The sequence below is a fragment of the Salvia hispanica genome, chromosome 1 (genome assembly GCF_029641045.1).
Source record: "Salvia hispanica isolate PSC_SH4W2 chromosome 1, Shi_PSC_v1, whole genome shotgun sequence".
Classification (NCBI taxonomy): Eukaryota; Viridiplantae; Streptophyta; class Magnoliopsida; order Lamiales; family Lamiaceae; genus Salvia; species Salvia hispanica.
This window is the reverse complement of record NC_142692.1, coordinates 23,871,682-23,877,170: the sequence shown is the minus strand read 5'-3', so window position 1 is coordinate 23,877,170 and position 5,489 is coordinate 23,871,682. Positions and strand designations below refer to the sequence as shown.

Here is a 5,489-nt window from a genome sequence, read left to right as displayed (position 1 = left end):
CGTGAAGATTCAATGGAGAAACCATGGACCCGAGGAAGCCACGTGGGAACAGGAGGATAAGATGATAGAGCTATACCCGGAACTCTTTCCGTGAAAGGTACCAAATTTCGGGACGAAATTTTCTTTAAGTGTGGTAGGATGTAACGCCCCGGAATTTAAAACCCTAATCTTAGAGCCCTAGAATTAATTGTTGATGACTTGGAATCGAGAATGCTTTAATTTCGTGAGATGAGTCTATGTTGAAAGTTTGAAAAGTCAAACTTGTTGATTTGATGATGTGGCATGTGTTTTATTTATTGTTTATGTGGCAATTTAATTGTTTAAGGGTGAGTGAGAATGTTGGAGAAAATTTCCATAAATACTTGTCACCCTAATTCTTGTGAATTTCGAACCCTAGCCCCTTTTGTGGAGGATTTCTATTTTTCCGGATTTAATTTAATCCTTGGGATAATTATTTAAATTAGGTTCTAAGAGCCAATTATTTCCTTGTTTAGAAACACAAAAATCGAGCCCCCTTATTTCATAGTGATTTTCGAAAATCACTATAGTTGGGAAGGAATGAATTTAATTGATTTTATTTGATCCCTTACTTGATTTCCTTCCATACCTAGAATATATTTATCCTACCAAATCTTTCCATACTTCAAGATATCTTACCTTACTTTATTCTAATTAATATTCAAAAATCCATGCCTTATTTAAAAGGGCATAGAAATCGCCCCATACCTTATTCCATGGAGGATTTTCCTTATTTTTATTTTGCTCCATAATATCTTATACTATATGGGAAAATACCAAAACAAAATCTTGGCTTTATGGAAAGCATTATTTTCGAAAATATTGGGGATTTGCCATCTTCTATTTTTGTTAATTCTTCTTCCCTACTTCACAAATATTATATCATTTTATTTAATTTATGGAGAATGAGATCTTACCAAATATTCTATTCTTATTACCTAAAGATCTCATTGGACTCTATAAATAAGAACCAACCCCAACCCTAGCCCCCATAGTTTCCGAAAATCCCTACCCCATATGCTCTCTCAATTTTCTTCCACTTTACTCCATAAATCCTTCATCTTTTGAGAAGAAATCGAATTCTAATCCGTGGATATTGAAGAACCAAGCCTATACTTTGTTTCTACCGATTGATTTTCTCTGAAAAGGTATTTTCGTTTAAGAGTTATGTTGTTCTTCTTATACCTCTCCTTTTCTTTTTCTTCCAACCGATTTAATCGGTGTTCTTGAACCTTCATGCATATTAATTGAGAGAAAAAGGGATAAGAAGGGATATGGAACATGTGTGTGTGTGTGTGCCGAGAGGGTGAGGTGTGTGTGTGCCGTGTGTGTGTGTGTTATGCGTGTGGTGTGTGTGTGTTGAAGTGTGTGTTGTGTAGTATGTGCTTGATGGCTAAATACTTTTGCATAACATATGATGATAGATCTAGGGTTGAGACGCTAAGAAATATATGTATGTTAAGCATGACTTGAAATTAGTAATTCATGGTGAGTGTGACTTGAAATCTATTGGTTATGAAGATTTAGGTGAATCGTTGGGAAAGAGAGAAGTAACGAGGCATGCATAAGTTAAGAATTTATAATTGAACCTAATTTGTGAATACGTGCCTATGTGAATTTAAAGGTGAAACCTCGGTTGCGAAGCCAGATAACGGAAAAAGCAAAACTACTTGAAATCTAAGCAGTCAAGGTGGGCTTTACTCTCAAAAACTCTCTTTTATTTTGTCAAAGATAATTATCGGAGCTATAAGGGTGGTTTAACTGTTGTGCCATGCCTATGTTTGTTTTATTGTGAGATTGTGTGCCTGATGCCTAGTTTGTGAGTTCGCTCCATTGGGCTATAGGGCTATGGATATGATATACGAATTCGGGTCTGAGTATGGGCCGCAAACCCTACCAGGCTGTGTACACGAGGGGATCGGGAGCCGTCCTAGCTAGTCGGCCGGTCTCGTGGGCGAAAAGCGTGGCCACGCTTTCGTCGCACCATGGAAAGATTGTGATGTGTGATTGTGGAATTTGATGAGAAAATGGGGAGTTATTTTGACTGGCCAGTCTATGGAAAATATTTTGTGATACTCGTGATATTTCTCTTAACTGCTTAAAACTCGAGTTCACTTGGTAAGGGTGGCATAACTTTTGAAATAAAATGTTTTGGCAATGAGCTCACTGAGTATTTCAAAATACTCAGCCCTGCATGTGTTTTTCCTTATGTGCAGGTTGAATGATGACGAGCGGTGGCGGGTGTTGAGCAGCTTAATTAATAAATATGGATGTGTTGAACTCTAAGTGTAGTCGTGTCTCCATACATAGCTATGCTTCTCTCTTGGTCGTTTTCCGCTGAATTTTTGATACTCTTTGGAATTTCTTTTGGGATATTTGCGTCTTACTATTGTTTGTGGCCTTAGCCCTTTTCTTGTGATTTTGTCTGGGATACCATGTCATACATTTAAGACCTTTGAACCATTTATGACATATTCTTTCTTTAAAATTTCTAGGTCAAGTCTTTACTATTAATTACTCTGATATTCCTCTCTAAATGTAACCCTGGCCTACATTTACATCTTTGGAGTCGGTTGGGTAGCAGTTCGCCGCATTTATTGTACCTTAGGAGGGCGGGCTGTTACACATAAACTCAGCGAACTCAATTCCACGAATTGGAATTAATATTGATTCTATATTTCCAGAAACTCAACGAACTCAATTGAACGATTTGTGATTGGAATTCGTCAAATCCTCTACAAGCATCAACGATGGAAGAACGTAATGTCCATTAATAATTTTTTAGATGAATTCCAGAAACTTGATTTAAATTTTGAGATGAATTCCAGAAACTTCCGTTTATATGAATGAACACTTGAGCTTACAACTAGAATTAATGTACTACTTTTTTTTTTAATGTAGTGTGACCCACTTGAATGATGTAGCAGTCTACTTATTGTTATGTTTGCAACTTTGCGTGAAACCTAGGGTTTGAAGGATATAATGTTACATGATAAGTTCGCAGTGACTAATGTACGAATTTCGTTGTATAATGTACATTTATCTTATTATAATGTACGAATATAGTCGTTTAATGTATTTATCTCTTACTGAGCAATGTAGATTTTTATTTGTTCGCTAATGGCCGAAAGTTAAATCCATTCCCCAAGGGTTTAGCAGTCCATGGGGTTAGGGTGTAGTACTGACTCAGTAACACAAAGTTCAACAAGGGAGGGAGTTAGAACCATTCCCCTAGGGTTAACTTACCCATTGGGCTAGGGTATATCATTACCCTTCATGTAGGTAAGTGGTCGGAACTTAATTCTTATCCTCTTGGGTTAAGCTATCCATGGGACTAGGACATATACCAACCCAAATATCAAAGCTCGTGTTTGACTTAGTGTTATTTGAATTCTTACTGATTGTAATGTACAAATATATTCGTTTAATGTATATGTCTCTTACATTATTTCATGTGTTGTCTACATTATAATATTATCTCATATGATATTGTTACAATTCTACATTACTAATTGCTAAAGATCTACATTACTGTGAAGTATAATTACATTACCAAAATATTGGGGCACTAATATATGTATGTTCAGTAATAATGTATACGTTTTACATCAAGTAATTCAATATTGGAATCCCCTCTGCCATCGTTATTAGATCGTAAATGTACAATATTTGATATATAAATATTACACTATTTAGATGCGAATGTACATCACAACTCTTTTACATCCCAAACAATCTTAGTTAATAGTTAACAGTTTCAAAAGCATTCATTGTTTTCAAAAACTAAGTTACAACTCATTCATTGTTTTCTGTTTCCATCATATTACAACAAATTAAAAATAAAAAAGGAAATCCAACACCAACTAACTCTTTATTGTCATCAAATTTGACTTGCGCTCTCGTTCAGTCTTTCTACCTATTCACAAATAGATCATTGATTAGCAACAATAATACATTACTGGTTAATACAGATTTACATTACCACCAATAAGAAATAATAATGTAACATATTAGTGTAAAATAATGTAAATATTTGATGCAACAATGTGTAAATTTTGGTAAATAATGTAACACATAATAATATAGCACATCAATATGAATAATGGAAATTTTGAATAAATAATGTACAGAAAAATCCAAAAAAAGTAAGAGATCATACCATAATACTGAATAATATAGCACTTAGTTTGAAGTAATGTAAAAATTGGGTAAATAATGTAAGTAGCACTTAATGTACATTTTTGCAGAAACAATGTAGCATTTAGGTGATAAATAATGTAGCTATTGGATCACCTGTGTTTTGAGTTAGTTGGCTCTTGTAAGGTCATTTTCTCCTCACCATGTTGCCAGTTTTGTTTTGCTACACGATTCTACTCAAAATAACCAAAGTAACTCTATCAAGATTCAATTTTGACAAAAATGGTAACTAGTAACAACTGATTCAAATCATGTCAGTAGAGTAATGAAAGAATTAACAAAAACTAACAACGTTTCAGAATTCCACATAACTGAGTAGTAACTATGTAAATTTGACAACCATTGGTTCGAATCAATTAATAACTAAAAGAAAAACATGTACCAGTGCACCGTAACCAACAAGATTCAATATACTGATCATGAAAAACACATAAAATGTCTGATTAATATAAGCCCAATCATCGATTTCTCTAAATAACAAGGCAAAGGTCGTCGATTTTGCCTACCCTATTCGGCGGCGTCTTCAAATCAGAACAACCAGTGGATCTGATGTATTCAATCGACACAACACATCATCGATTTCTATTGCAGTGTCCGGCGGCATCGTCAAATTGGAACAAAACAGTGAAGCTAAGGTTTATTTTTCACAGATTGAGGAGGTTTGGGTTTCGGCGAGAGAGAGAAACTGAGGAAGCGAAATTGTGAATTGATGGTGAGAAAGTGAGAATGTGTATCGTCGGTTATAATTAGAATGGCGAAAATCATGGATATGCAGTTTAAAACTGATCTTTCAAATTCTGTCATTCCCATTTTACCCTAGTAATGTAGCTTACAAATAAATTAATGTAGCGCAGATACTTTAAATCACCACCATCCAAATCTATAATCCAAGGGCAGATATTAGTGTTATACTTTAAGACTATATATATATATACCCCTATATATATATATATATATAGGGTCCAAGTGACCCTTTAGTGTTAAGTTCAAATGTATTTCCAGGCTTCGGATTAACTTGATGGACGGATTAGATGTAAAATATATATCATACCCCGAGTTACATTATTTAGGAGTTCTGGTTACATTATGGGGGTATAATTGGTACATCTTATTTAGGATTCAGTTTTAAAACGGCAGGTGCGAAATATCTGCTATTTCTCTCAATTTCTCTCTCCTATTTACCCCAAATCGACGAAAACCTAATTTCTCACTTTTGCTCTCTATATTCAATCCTAGGTTGTGGCGATTCCTTATCCACTGAAGACGGAGACCTC

General features: G+C 34.8%; 1 long non-coding RNA gene across 1 annotated transcript; it reads right to left on the bottom strand.

The window, feature by feature from the left end:
* Window positions 1-3,736: 3,736 nt before the first annotated feature.
* LOC125193269 (uncharacterized) lies at window positions 3,737-4,929 on the bottom strand. The gene is made up of 3 exons (XR_007171548.2): window positions 4,722-4,929; window positions 4,312-4,388; window positions 3,737-3,934 (listed from the first exon to the last, which is right to left on the bottom strand). It is a non-coding gene; the product is annotated as an uncharacterized LOC125193269 (long non-coding RNA).
* Between the last annotated feature and the right edge of the window lie 560 nt (window positions 4,930-5,489).